This window comes from Harmonia axyridis, chromosome 1 (genome assembly GCF_914767665.1).
Source record: "Harmonia axyridis chromosome 1, icHarAxyr1.1, whole genome shotgun sequence".
In the NCBI taxonomy this organism is placed as follows: domain Eukaryota; kingdom Metazoa; phylum Arthropoda; class Insecta; order Coleoptera; family Coccinellidae; genus Harmonia; species Harmonia axyridis.
This window is the reverse complement of record NC_059501.1, coordinates 39538487-39554807: the sequence shown is the minus strand read 5'-3', so window position 1 is coordinate 39554807 and position 16321 is coordinate 39538487. Positions and strand designations below refer to the sequence as shown.

General features: G+C 32.9%; 1 protein-coding gene across 3 annotated transcripts in view; it reads right to left on the bottom strand.

The window, feature by feature from the left end:
- Positions 1–16321, bottom strand: part of LOC123671364 (zinc finger protein 609) — a 141672-nt gene that overhangs the window by 81544 nt on the left and 43807 nt on the right. Inside the window, exon 1 of one of the 3 annotated variants that reach the window (XM_045605154.1) lies at positions 9164–9230. The exons of the other annotated variants lie outside the window; for them this stretch is intronic. The gene's annotated coding sequence lies outside the window, so the exon portion shown is untranslated. Of the gene's footprint in view, positions 1–9163; positions 9231–16321 lie in introns of those variants that run through there. 3 annotated transcript variants of the gene reach the window in all.

The window sequence follows — 16321 nt, the reverse complement described above, 5'->3', positions numbered from 1 at the left end:
ATTTAATGGGATCTTCCATTGGCGATTCTTTAAGGAATTGATATCTCTTCATTGGATTTCCTTGAAATGTGATATCATTACAATATATTTACATTATAGAACCTGAATTCCATTTTATAAAATCATGACTGTATGCGCCCCTTCGTAATTTAGAAAATTTGGGATATTTGGAATGGAAAAATTATGAAAATAATATAAACTGATTATTTCTATGATGGATCATAGCAATTTTTAGTGATATTTTTGTAACTAGAAATAAAGCCGCGACTAGACGTTCATGGCCTACTTCGATGTCAATAATTCCTGAATGGACTGTAAATAAGTATTGCATGAGCAAATTGAAGACAAAATATCAGCTGAATAATTTTCAACTCGGATAAGTAGAAACGTTTTCAATCCGATCTACAACGAACGATTCGGTCGACTTCAACAAAAATACTGAATGGTTTACTAATAGTTTTGATGATAATGAATAATAAATTTCATATAATATCAAATTTCATAATAGTATATTTTTCAACGAGCGGTAATGAAGGTCATAACTCACGCACATGAAGTTTGCAGCACGAGACGCAGGCGAATGCTGTAATTCATCAAGTGAGTTATGACCATTACCGCAAGTTGAATACTATACTTTATCTACGACTATATCAATAAATACTAAGAAAAAAATACAGACTTAGAATATAGACAGAAGGAATGGGAAATAAACATATGTGCTCGATCCCGACTACTAGAGAGATGGAAACATAGTGTCACCAATCACAATCGAACTAGCTTCGGCTAGCTCGAATCCAGTATAGAGTACAGACATAGAACTATATTGAAAAACCTCAATAGTTGCCTATAAAAATGCATTAAAATATACCAAAAAACATTCCCTGTAAATGACAAGATATATATCCATTTTGTGTCATTATATTTAAATATTTGATAACATTTATATCAGTTTCCTCTAAAATATTTATATTAACGTCCCCAATAAATATGTCACACATGGTTGAATCACCTGAAAACCCCTTATTTTCCAGCCCATTCAAGAAAATGTTCAAGTCAGAAGAGGGCGGTCTATATACCCCCATTACACTAAAAGACCATTCCCGCATTTTCACAGTACAGCGCAACAAATTTATTTCATCTAATTCAACTATTTCAGACTCAGCATGAAGACTCTTCCTAACATACATCACCACTCCATCATTTTTATTAAAAGTTGAATTATTATAGAAAATATCAAAATTCTCAATAACATACCCATTGAGGTCCTCAATTGTGAAGGTCTCGGAAAGAACTATAATATCTATATTTTTTATATCAAGTTCATTTAAATAGATCAATAATTCCTCCAAATTTTTCCGCAGACTTCTTATATTGAAGTGTATTATATTGAGTTTGTTATCACCAACAAAAAAATTGCCTATCTGCCCTAGCCGATCCACAACGCTTACCTCCAGACTGTCACCCCTCTCCACCTCATTGCTAAATTCTAAAAAATTTGAAATTTTAAACAACTGAAACTCAGTAACCTACCAAAATAATCAAAATGAATGCAAAATATGAAAAGCTATATGCCTATGAATCTAACGCCTGAATCTCCATTTAATGATAAACAATTACATATAATATGAAAAGAGCTTGAATGAAATAAACATCTATTTTTAATTACAGTGATTATTGTTTTTGATATTGTAAAAGTTGTAATTTGTTTTTTATTCTCACTGCGTTTCCATCAACGTTTGCGTAAATATTTCCACCAAAAGACCATACACTTGTTTTTCCAAAGATAACTTTCGCCGCATTCAACAAATCAAGTCTCAATCTTGTAAGATCTTCACAAATAAAGATTTTGGAACCCTTAAAATTTTTAAGAGATTTTAGAACTTTTCGTTTATCCGTAATGTTATCGAATTTAACGATAACAGGTCGTGATTTTCCATTGTTTACTTCTTTCCCAATTCTATATGCACTCATATTGCTCGCAGATATGTTCGGAACAGTATTATTCAGAATGTTTACTGTTTTTGATGTTATGTTTTCTTTTTTTTCATCGGTGATTCCATGAATGCAGATGTTATTTACTTTCTCGGCCTGATACATATCATCAATTTTTTCTTCGAGGCAATCAATTCTTTCCAAAAGAGATTCTATCACTTTTTCGGATTTTTTTCTATGAAGGTCAAGCCTATCATAGATTGGTTTGAACATACTTGTAACGAATTCTCTGTCCTTGAATATTTCAATTATGGATTCCTTTATCAACTGTTTCATTTCAGTCTTTTCTTGTTGATTTCTTGTTGGAGCCATAGGTGCTTAATCAAAAGTTCTTTTTTTAATGTACGTTGAAAATGTAGAAAATGACGACTTAATGACCTTACTGCTACAAACTCCTTTATATTTTTTCGGGCAAGTAATTCTGTATGGTAACATTAGCTGTTTGTCTTTTGAAAATGTATACCTATATAATATTTCATCTTCACTATCTGAATTAATCGTTTTCAGCAAAACATTCAGAGTATTTAGATATCAAATTAATTTGAAAACGTCAAAATTATTAAAGTGACATTCCCTCGGACATTCCTCCCCTCAATAACAATAATGGAATGTTCCATTTCGGCCAATCGAATAGAAACAGAGAAGTATAGAAGCACAGATCCATATTTTCCGATTTATTATAGTGAGTTATAGAAGTGAGTTATATTAACTCACGATGTTTGTTAATAGATACTATTAATTGCTCAAAAGCAGTTGAATAATGGATATATAATTCAATAGGAGTAGATAAATATTTTTTGAACTCTACTGAAAATTTTTAGTTCGATAGTGTAAAATTTAAAGTGAACAAATTAATTAAAAGCAACGTGTAGGTTTTCTTTGAAGAATTCTAGCAATAGGAAATGAATCATCTATCTAAAGAATGTGAACCTGAGTCATATGTTGGATCTCGTGATGATGACGAATTCTGTTCTGATGGTCCATTTAAATATAATACCAAATATTAATCAATGAATTGTTTTTTTTTTTTTTTTGTACATCCATCATTGAAAACAAAATTACTTCAAATTTTAGAGCTAGAATGATCAATCAATTTTTGTATCAAAATTCATGCATATGACTTTCATACTTTCCGAGAAAAGCTCTATGGACGGCGAACGATTGACAGTTTTTTCTTATTCAAATTTTCAATTCTACACATACCAAAATGAAAACTTGAAATTCCGAAGTGAATTGAAAATATTTTCCTTGAATGAATCTAAAGGTTTATCATTGGAAATCATAAACCACAACATTTGCAAAATTCATGATTAACCAAATAACAGAAAAATCTCAAAAAAATATATAACACTTATTTCATTTGAGAACTTGTTGAAATTGAATATCAGTTGGAACCGCACTGAATCCATATTTGCACATAGATAAATAAAGGTTATCATATCTTGCAACATAAACAAAATTAATTCATTGCAAATATTGAACCAGCAAATAACATACCTAGAACCATATATTTTAAGTAAGGAGATTAAAGGATTCCTAAACTTCCCGAATAGATTCCAGGGAAATGAAAATGAAAGTATTGACAGTGATTCTTGGTTGTGGAGAAAACGATTACCTTTAGAAGCTTGTTTTCATTGATACCTTTCAAGCAACAAGAACGGAATATTATATTGATGACTAAAATAGATTTCCTCTATCAATTAGATCAACAAAATTTGAAATAGCATTTTCATTCAAGTTTTTTTGTTCATTCGGTTAGTTTGAGTAGACTGGAGCAGAAATTTTCTCTACTGGTTAATCAACAAGAAAAAAAATAATTAACTCAAACAAATCATTCTTTATACATTAAAAGTGACCTACTCGATTTCCGTTAGATTCTCTTTTTTCCTGATAGATTAATTTCTATCTTCGATGTTGGCAATTGTGATGAATACATGTACAGAATCAATTTCTGTCATCGTATGAACAAAATCATTTAAAATTTTTTTCAACATAGTTACTAGGATCAGCTACATAAAAAAGCATAAAGAAAGAGATTGATTCAATTCAATCATTCCTAATTACAAATCTAATATAAAAATAAATATAAATACGTAATTTTTTCAATTAATCGACATTTGAATCTGTTGTAAATTGTGGCAAATTCGTGTCGAAGTTCATTAAATTATGCGAAAGATATCTAAGATCTAATAGCCGAAGAATAAATAATTTAATCTTGTCCTGGTCGAAAGTGAACTGTTAAGTGAACAATTCCAATGGTATAGATAATAATTATAAACCAAAACAAGCTGTCGAAGAAACTTGCAGCTATTAAACATCACACCACATTGTTGAATGGAATGTAACTAAACAGTAATGACCATCTGATTGTGGCCAACATATCATTTATCATTAAGCTCAGATATTTAACGTCCAAGGTTCTCGGTTTCCTGCCGAGTGTGTAATTATCTTACGATATCTTTCTTCATCTCGTAACTACCATCTCGTCTACATTAAACTAATTACCATCTGCTCTGATAACTCGGCGCTCCGAACATAATTACACAATTATTTCGATAGTATTTATTAAAGCCGAATGAGCGATATAATAGGAATAGACGAGCCCATAGCCAGTGTTCCATTAGAAAATCAATATAATGCGGAATTAACGACATCCGACGTTCATTTCGCCAACTTGATGCTCGCCTTCGACTCCATCTTCATCAATAGGTGTATATCAGAGGTTCTCAAACTTTTTTCTGTTTTCGTGGACCCCTTTTTTTATTTTCAAGTTCAAGAATTGCTCGAAAAACTCAAGAAAGGGCTATAAATTTGAATTTGGTAGAGACGGATAACATTTTGGTCCATTATACAAATTCCAGTTATTGAATATTTTGGAATAACACAATAGAATTGGATATTAGCAGTTTGAGGATTACATTGTGGAACCGCGTATGTTCAGAACTTATTTAGGGTGCCTACTCAACCACTAAAGGTTTTAAAAATGGTACAAATATTTTCAGGTGAATTCAGGTATGAAAAGGGTGGCCTTGAAACCCAAGAAAGAGCTATAAAATTGGGTGAAGACGTATAAAATTCTGGACCGTTATGCAAATTCAGGTACCTATTATTTTATTTTAAAGCGTTGAATATTTTGCAATATTCCCCGAGGGTCCACCTGGACCACATCGGAAATCACTGGTTTATATGAATATGAGTTTATTCCGATGCAGTGAAGCTTCAAGGTGAAAGCATCAGTAATTGGCACTATCAAACATCGAATTGAACAAAAAAATATTTGTGATCATAATTTTGAACTTTGTTATATACACTAAGTTCCACGGTGATTTACCGTGATCGCTTATTAGAAGTTTATGAAAAACTAATCATAATTTTGTGCTGAAAATTTGCATGTTGGGGTTTGAGCCAATGATCTTTCTCCCTCAAATATTTTCAGATCTCTACAACTTCCGGTTATACCGGAAACAGACTACTACTTTCTTATTCCAAATGGCACATCCGCAGTGTGTTATTGAATCATTGGATAGCTTATTTGATGACGATTTCAGCGATATACTATAACTAGGGTGAAAACTCATCGGTTTATGAGTTAATGGGATTCTTATGAATAAAATAGTGGCAACGAGAACTCACATTTTTCGAATATTTCTGCAGAAAAAGTTTTCTTCGAAGAAACATTATTCAATCTTTGATCCTGCAAATACGTAGTATTTTAAGACTGTTTACAGTTTGGACCAAAAATACACAGGGCGTTTTTAAGAAGATCATGAACGTATCAAAACTCATTTTCAAATTATATCCTATATTCTTTAATATTTCAGTCAATTCTATGCATAAAAAGAGGTGGGGTTACTTGAGCAAACCATATAGCTAAATTGAAAATTTCAAGAATTATCGAAGAAGAACTAGAAATAAGGAAAAACCGCAATATTGAACTCTGTGCAGTCTGTTACTTTCGAAAAAGGATGAATTTAAAATTCGCTGTTTCGATGAATAAATTTGACATTCACGAATGAGTCTTCTTATTCATATTATTTTGAAAATTTTTACTGGTCTATCTCAACAATCCCAACGAACCAATAATTACAATTCATGAAAAGTCAAAATTAGTTATCAAGACACTGCATTTGAATTCCTTTCAATGTTTTCCGGAAGTCACAGACTAATCCACTCAGTTAGAAATTGCAGATTCTCCTTATTTCAAGTTTTTCCTTCTCACGCTATTCTTACACATTCTTTACTCTAACATATCATATAAAATGTATATACAGATTGATAAATCAATTGCACAGAAACTGATTCCCTTTAATTTCTTTTCTAGTCAACCACTTTCTTAAATACGTCATTACTTTTCAAAAAAAAAAAACACATATTTGAGATTGGATTTGACATAATCTATTCGTATTTCTACATTTCAGACTGGTCGCAAAACACCCAAGTCGAAAATTAACATCATATATCATAGGTTAGCTTAATTGAATGGTCACTTTCGATTATATCCCAGTTGGCAATCTACCAATACTCTGCGGGTATATGAGCCAAGGATCGGTAAATGCTCGCTTTATAGCTCTTGGAGCTTTATTATAATATCGATGAAGATGAGCTCTTGAACCAGTGTAATAATTAACCTAAATAGATTGTAGCGAAGACTTTCACTAGCAATATAACAGTCAATTTGGTAATGAGTTCACAAACACCATAAATAGCGTATTATTTTGTAAGTAATTTAGATTTAAAATGTAAGTCACAGCTTTTGACGGTTATATCGCGTGATTTGTATATTGAGGAAATAGAAAACAATATGACAAACTTTAGGACCAAAGGTCCTGACACGGTGATTCGAAACTCATCAAGTTTACCCAAAGACGTGAAAACACCGAATCTACTGAGACAAGGCAAAAAATTTGAAAAAACAATCATAAAATTCGAAATCTTCAAGTCATTATTATATCGTAACATCAGAATGACAATCGACTCTAGGAATACCTTAATTCGCCTCTACTTTATTTAATAATGGCTTCATTCGCAATGGTTTGGATATGAAATCGATGAACCAAAATAATGTGTTTTATTGAATCAACATTTTTAGTATGACTCGTTTTATTTAATGTATTTCTAATGTTCCACTAGAATGAAGTAAATGAAATTACAGGAATTACACCGAATTTCGGGAATATACTAAAACAATCATACAATGAATAATGCGTTTTTTCCTTGATTATATTCTTTGCTATACGGCAGTTCGACAACCTACTCTTTGTAGATATGTATATTCTTCCAATCTGATTTTCTTGATACCTAGTAGGTAATGCCAAATTCTGAGGATAATAAAAATTAAAGGTATAATTGAAAAGTATTTATTACAAGGCTATTTAAAAGGAATATTTGTCCGTAAATTATTATTGTATTAAAATGAGGTGTACCTACAGTTTCCTCAATTAGACGAAGAGATCAAGCAGTCAGATAGAAATAATTGAAAATCGAGTACTTTAACCGAAATATCCGTAATTTACACATTTGAAGTGTTAAATGATTTCTGACGATCAGATAGAGTGAATAATTCGTAATCAACTTCAATTCTTCCCATCGGGAACATCATGAACATTTTTGAACGAAGAGACAATTTAGAATAATTTTTAAGGTTACGTTATTCGTCCACTTATTCCGGAAATACATCTCAGTCTTTTTTTCTCCTAATTTCACAGAAACTACTTCTCAATATTTTCTTTCGTTATTTTCTGAAAAATTATCAACAAAATTAAAAAATTTGATTTGTTATCAAATTATTATTATTACCTATATGTAGATATGTCCATCGAGGAAAAATTGTTGCAGGACGAATATGAACAGACTTAAAACCTCCATCGGATGTTCATTTCAAATAATTTTTCCATATTCGTTATTCAAAACGAATCGGGGAAATTATGTGTTTATTTTTAAACCAAAAGAATATTTTATACACAATATCCATTTAACTACACGAAATGAGACGATCAAATGAGCAACAGATATCAAGGTTGGTAATTATACTTCAATTCCAATCCGCTCGAAAAGTACCCACTTGTTCCGATTGCAGAATTCAAGATAGTAGGTAGGGAACATTCATAAACAAGTTCCAATTGCGTATTTTTACAAGAAACAGATTACATCTCCATGTAGGGTGGAACACGTTAGCAAGTTCGTTACAAATAACTTCGAACTCGATAGCCGGAGCAGGTTCTGTGAATAAATTACACGATGTCTCAGCAGACTTGCCCATTTAGGGTTACTTATTTATATGTCATCATTACGACACCGTTGACGGACTAGTTCAAATAAAACTCGAAGATAAAATACTTCGTGGGGAAGGTCAGGTTCTATTCATGTGCATTTGTTGATCTTTGTTAGGTGATGGGCATAATGGCGCTTTCGATTCGTTTGGAAAGGAAAAATCTGTGCCAATGGGTTTTGTACTATGCGTCTTCGTCTTTCGTTTCTAAAAAAAAATCGGCATTCTACAATAAGATATCTAATTTACGCATGCGCAACTCATCGAACAATTGAAAAATTTGAAATTCTTATGGAATATTTATTATCTCAATCCGAACGCTCATCTTTCTCTAAATTTCATTAACATCGGCGGAGTAAAAATATTGATATTCCAGATATTTAAGGTTTTCACGTGAATGAATAATAGCGTATATGCAAAAGAGTTGAAATTTTCAAGAAATTATACTCACTGTCCGATTGAAAAATTCACATCAATTTTCGTCAACATCAGACAAGTAGAAAGCGAGATATGAAAATACCAGGAATTTCAGGTAAGCTGGTAATTCTTTACTTTAACGCCCCCTCGTATTTTTCACTTTTTTGTTATTTTTCATTGAAAATCTGCATTTTACAATGATTCTTGATGGTTTTCGATGATGGCAAAAAAGTATTTTGAATCTGAAGTAGAGTGAATCGAGAACGGCCTATTCTACAACGCGCAATAAAAAAAGATGATGATGGACATTGCGTAACAATTATCCTTCAGAGAATTTCCATTTACAAGATGAATGAAGAAATTTCATTGTACGTATATGAAAAGACACGGATCGTCCATCTGGAAAATGAGTGTATGTAGGTATCTGTATCTCTATACATCAAATCAGCTACCTCTACACAAATAAAAATACATACAAATACTCACCCCCGGTTTCTGAAAGACTGATCAAATCATTGTTCAACTAAATCAATATTCAACTTGACAGCGATGTCAAATCCATTTGGGTTTTTGAAATGTTGTTCAGTGTAAAATTAAACTAATCTATGTTCGTTCGGATTTGACATGTGGCGACCCTGTGCAATGCTATCGAATCTGAATTTGCCTTAAACTGCGTTTCAGAAACCCAAAACAACGCTTGACGTACAATTCACGTATAATATTTGGTCACTGTGTTAAGTAGCAGAATGTTCAAATAAATGGAATTAATCTACTTTCAGCAACCCAAATGACGCTTCGCTTAACCATAATATTGGCAGCTGTTGAGTTGATTTTTACGTTGATTGGCCTTTGAGACACCGGGGGTGAATGGTTCGGCTAGTTGAAATCTTCGACAACGTTTAAGGAAATGGGATCAATAACACAGAAGATTGTAAGAATTGTAGCTATCCCCTTTGACCTCACAATCAAGTATAAATTGTAAAAGGCTCTGCTGATGTTAGCCTCGTGTTCCATATGAGTATTTTTCATCAAGAACATTAAAATAATGAACTTCACAATAATTACAGGGAGCTAGTACATAACAAGTTGCAAAAAATTTGTCGTATATTTTATTAGTTTACACTTGTTATCGAAAGAAAGTACTTAAGAAGAGTCCGTTGAAATATAAGACGGAGCAATATAAACGAAATAAATGGCATGGTTTGGGCATAGGGCAACTCTGATGAAATTATAAATCATACTCCTCGTTCGTCCCTAACAGAGCGACAGTATCCAACTCGAAGCGGAATGTGGATAAGATTATTCGAATCCAACAGTGTAGGTAGTCATTAGAATATTATATTATGTTGTAAGCTAATAAACTTTATTATTATTATTATTCATTTAGTCATTGTCAACTTTTATAAAAAGGTATAAAGGTGAAAAAACATTTGGCAACTTGTAACAGATGACTATAGAGAATGTGGTTGTGAATCTTATATATTCTTAATGAAATGATTAATTCTTATTTTCTTTTTCTTTCGCATATCATGTCAGATTCCACTCATTATTTTTTTACATTGAATTTTATTGCTATTGATATTTGAATTTTATTTCTATTGATATTTTGTATTTTTTGAAATTTTCTCGATTTGAAATAATCACTTAATTTCATTTTGTTCATGTCATGTTATGGCATCCACTCACCATACTCCTTGGAAGCCGGCTTTCAGTCTATGTACAGTCGGGCATCTCAAGACTAGCAATCAAAGATTGAACATGACTGCTCGACACGAGTGAAAAAACGGGAGCCTGGTGAGTTTGCTTACTGAAAATGACATAAGCTCCCTCTATCTATATTTATTACTCTGAGGTTCAAAACGAAATTAAAAATATTTCTTTTTACAAATTACTGATTCTTATGGGGTTTTCACATGAATTATTTAAACAATAATCTACATTGTAGATAATATTTTTAATTTTTGAATGAAAAAAATCATTACAAAACAGGCAAAATTATGTAAAAATTTGTAAAATGATTCGCAAGATAGGTTCGTCCTTCAGACGAAAGTTGGAATTATTGTAATATTCCTAACTTCTGCTGATCATTCAATTGTTCTGGCAACACCGCACATTATGTTTGTACCTCAACCTCTGGGAAAATATTGACATATCACGAGAATGTCTCTTGATTCTGTTTCCTCTCAATTTATGTTTCCGATTATCGTTAGGAAAGAATTCAATTCGATGCTTTGAAGTGGTTTTGAATTCCGAAGAAGAGTTGATTATTTGTGACGACTGAGCCGACTCTCAACTACTACACATCCGAGCGATTCGAGAGCACCGAACAATAAATTTGAGGCGCAAATTGAATCATGTCCGCCGTCGGAACGCTTCCACCGTCCTCCCCGATCCGAATTGGGCACTCACGTTAGGTATCCATCTTCGGCGACAGGATGCGTCCCGAATAAATCCGTCGACATTTGCGAATAAATTGAATTCGTAACGGCATTAATTCAGTTCGGGAGTGCAACTCCAATTTCCCCCGTTCCGGGCAAAACAAATCCACCGAAACTCGGCCAATTTGCTCCCATTGTTAGGAAGTTCGGTCGATTCATTACGGCGCATTGCCGAAATTTAATTACCTGAACGGCGGCGTTCAGGACCGCGGTTTCATAATGGTGAATTTTTGCAGGAAATCGATTCAGTGAGGCCGGTCGGCAGTTTTCATTGGATGGACGGTTTTCGAAATTTGCATAATATCCACTCGCGTTGGAAGTTTCGAGCGGCATGACGAACGATCGATGTTCTACGGTCGGTTGGCCATTTTAGGGTTATTTGGAGGTAGGGAATCCAATTCCGTAAATGTGGGATCCCGCTGAAATTCTGCGGGATCGAAATTGCGGGATTTTCCATGCGGGATCTACGGGATTCAATATTATATTAGATAATAAGAGCGCAAACGTCTTATGAAACGTCCCAGAAAGCAATAAACCACTCATGAATTACGCCTCTATTCGAGGGCGGCAAATTAGCCCAGTTTGTGGCCGGCTTTTCATATTTCTAAAAAAAAATATAGTCTTGATTCTTAAAAACAACATGTGGTTGGTCCGCTCCGTAGCGTTTATCAATATTCCCTGTAATAAAAATCTCCAAACAGTCTCTACTAAGCGGCCTGTTCAATAAATAACACATGGCAAACAGCATTGCCTATTACCTAATTGAAAGTGAGGTGAATGTATTTCACGAAGACGAAAAACAACACTATCTTTGGCTTCGAATAGTTCGAATTATATAGAAGTTGTTCACACATTCAATATACGGAAATTTCCTACGATTTTGCATTCAGAACTAGTATCTGTAAAATGCCAAATGTTTTCAGCGGAACACATGTTTTTAATCCCAATTAGTTTTCGAAGTTTTGCATGCCCTCCCGATCTTTGTATCTTGTGTCAGATTTTTCGAATTTTTTCGCAGCAAAAATTGTCAGTTTCGGCATTAAATAAACACTTTTGCACTATCGTATGTTTTTAGTAGCATAATACCTTCTTTTGATCATGTTTCATAGGTGGAGTACAAAGAGTATATATGTTGTTAACAATCCCGCATTCTTGCGGATCCGCGGGATTGACAATTGTAATCCCGCGGATTTGCTGGATTGATATTTTGGTGCGGGATTGGATTCCCTATTTCGCCGTAATTTATTTATTTATTTATTTATTTCAACGGTACAACCATTTCACATGATAACGAAAAGAATGATCTAATGATCTAATATTGCAGTATAATTTGCTCAAAAACAGTTTGCATCTTACCTTTCTGAATCATTAAAACATAAAACATCTCAACATAAATTATCCATATACTACGTAATAAGTTGACTTAGAATCTTCAATTCTATATTTATGTATATACTCAGAGTAATAAAGATAGATAGAGGGATCATATGTCATTTTCAGTAAGCAAATTTTGTACCCAACGTGAACTATCATTGGTATGGAGCGCGCGGAAATGAAAACATGTCAGTGGTACGATATTTCACTCAATTCGAGAGGTTCTCCACAAAAAACGCACTTCTTATGCCCCATAGTGATTAGTGAATCAACAATTCATATTAACTCAAAATATATTGAAATGAATATATAAATATTTCAGAAATTTAGAGAACAAACTTCAAGCGCGCCAAAAGACGTAAAACAACCGATAACACTAGGAGAGCAAAAGTTGCCAAAATTTGGATTTCAGCAGGCAGATATGATATATACAGAAAATAGTAAATATTCTGCTTATTATAAATTTGACAATTGAGAAAATATAACTACATTTACATCATCGCTATGATTGAATAAACTCGTTTAATTTGCAATTTTAATTCAAATATCTGTTTGATGTTAGAGATATATCCACATTTCGGTAGTAGAAAAGTTAGTTTATTCGATCATATTTCATAGCTATCTAAATGTATAATTTTAACTACGGCGGAGATAATGTTAATGTAGCTATAACTCTGGAATTAGGTATTTCAGATATAGGGATCGCAACATGAAAAATATTCAGTATTCCTCAAAGATTTCAAAAGGTAAAATATACAAAGTGATCCATTTTTAATAATAAGGTTCATTTTTATTCCGGGAAAAGAATCGATCTGACAACAATGTAAATATCCCCACAATAATGGCCATACCACACATTACACATCAAATTCTATAAAATCGTGCGATCAGTTTCCGACATGAATAAGTCTTAATTTTTTTCTATAGGTGAAATGTCGTTTCCAAAGGCGTCAGCTATTAAACACAAAATTTTGTTCCGAGATCAAAATTGTTATTCTGAATAGACACTTGAACTCTCATATCAATATAATCTGTATAATCATGAAAATATTTCTCCTTGTGTTATTTTACCTTGAATGATGATCTTTCACTTGGTTTATTTGCCGTGTGAAACTGAAACTGTTGATGACTTTTATAGTTTGATAAGAAATTTATACCTATATCAAAAGCGATTTTATTCGTTTTAGGAATTTGTATGCTTTCTACTTAAAAAACCCAAGTTTGTATTATAACTTCAAAACTAATTATGTACAATAAAAAAAATTTAATTATAACAATGGATTCTACTGAAGAAGTGCCTGTAGAAGGTTTTTGTTCTATGTGTATAGCATCAGTAATAAAGAAATTATGTGAACTTTTTATTTCACGCTATTTTCCAATTTTGTATAATAGCTTGAACAGTTGAATTTATGAGATGACGGTTTTCACCAAATTAATTCTCTCAAAAATAAGCTCGAAAAAGTGCCATATTTTTTTTTGTTCACAGAGTGTCATAGATCCCCCCCCACTGGACAACGAATTCAGGACACCCGATACAAGAATTCAAAAGTTAATTTTTGCAAATAATGACAAGATCTTTTATTGATATTCAAAAGAAATATCAACAAAGTCATAAATCTCTAAGATATAATGTTTATTTTAAGCACATGTCGGAAAGGTAACTCGTATCAAAACCATCGGCATCAAAACGGAAACCGCCAGTTTATCATTCCGTGAATTTCTCACGATATTCCGCTATTTTAAATTGGGTAATAACAAGAGCGACTATACGACGCGAAAAAAAAACTCGACATCTGAAAGGAAATGGGCTATTGATTCGAACGATTAAAACGTAGAAAGCTGATCTGTATCGGTTAAATTACAGTGTAGAGGTATTCCAAATGAAGACAGATGATGCTATCGCTTCGAGATGTCGGTCGTCGATCATCACGCTTTTATGTTCGCGATTAACTTGAAATTAAATGAAAATAAGTATGGATTTCTGTCTGAAACTCGCCATTACGACCCTATAAATGATAAGCTACTTCTCTCTCTCTCTCCTTCCTCTCTCTCTCTCTCTCTTGTTTTGAATCCGTGTCATATTCATATCGGAAGAGTAATTATTATCTTACAAATGAAGCAATAATTATGATCAAATTGCCTAATTTAAGTACTGTCATTTATTGTAGAAGCGAACTCTTCTTTAACGGTCGATTTACATACATCAGCACGTCACGTCACGTTTCCATTCTGTCAGTTCCGTGAATTATAAGTCACAAAGAATTTGCTGCATCGAAAGTAGAGTGACGCTGTCTCGAAGGGTTTATCACTGCAGAATTTTAGTGTAAAAAAATGTTGAAATAGAGAGTGAATTGCAATTAGATGGAATTTAACGCCATTATAATGGAATTAAATGGAATGTTATAAGAACTCAATGCAGGGCCGCCGCCAAACATTTTAGCGCCCCAGCAAAACGAAATTTCCCCTTTCACCTTATCAAATTTATCAAACAACGATTTCATCAAAAATCGTTCGGCCTTGTTTAAAAGTGCGACGGTCTATTTATAAGACTACAGTAAAAAGACAACCTAGTTCTTCAAGGTGCAAAAAGTCTTGTTTTATTAACTGACCTAGCGCCCCTACAATTTGGCGCCCCGGCAAAATGTCCGGTATGCCGTTCTTTGCGGCAGCCTTGACTCAATGGAATTGACTGCCAGATCGTTTTCCGGAAAAAAAAACACCAAAAATATAGCCACTACACTACACTTTCATACGGAACAATAAGAAATTCGTTTTCATGCTCTGCTTGAAGTTTTTATTATGTCGTCACGATCAACATGAAATGAAACTAACTGTTAGTTAAACATCTAAATAAAAAATATGAACTTCGTAGAATTCGCAGTTTTAATATTAAGAGGAATATCTTTTGGCTGTTCGAACAACCAATCAAAGTTTGTCATTTTGACAGCCCAATCATGTCAACATTACACTTAACTGATAGTTGCATTCAGTGCAATCATCAATCACTATGACAACACGATTGAGTTTGACTTCATTCCAAATAAATTTAAAAACGTCATGTTTTGGCAATGTGCATATTCAAAGTATAACAAAGTATAAATGCGCTCATCAAAGAAAAATTCCCAGAAATACAACATAAAGTCACAAATAAATTTAAGGAATATTTATGGATTTTTGCTGCGAACGAGAATATGAATTGAATGAACATAAGAGCTTAGAAGAATTGACGTTAATACTAAAAGATTGAGCGGTCAATATGAGAAAGAAAAACGGGACCGAATATATAAAGAAGCAACGGTGAAGACAATGTGGAACATTTTGTGCAAACTCTGGAAAAAAGTTCTATAATTACTATAACATTATAATTGACACGTTTAACAATATGGCATTTAAATCAGCCGAAGATGCCCACGAAGCAACGGTTATAGATCATCTACAGTAGAAACAGCAACGAATCTAATGTTTAGTTACATTTTGATAAAGTCATACATTTTTTGTCGAAAAGTTTTTCGTCGAATATCCTTCGGGCATCGACAAACTCCTAATAATTCTATGACAAATTGCTCAAGCTCGTATCTTGGTAACAGCCCTCAGCATTCGGCTTCGGGCTGTTACCAAGTAACGAGCTTTCGATTGTCATAAAATTATCTTGTCTAATACATAAAGTACTAAACATAGATAGAGGGAGAATACGCAATATTTATTATGTCCCTAACATGGTTAGATTACGTTGTCAAATTGTGATTTTCAAATCCACAATTTTACTATATCATTATGAATGTATATTATATTGAATGAAAATATTTTTATTTGAGTGATTCGCCATTAAATA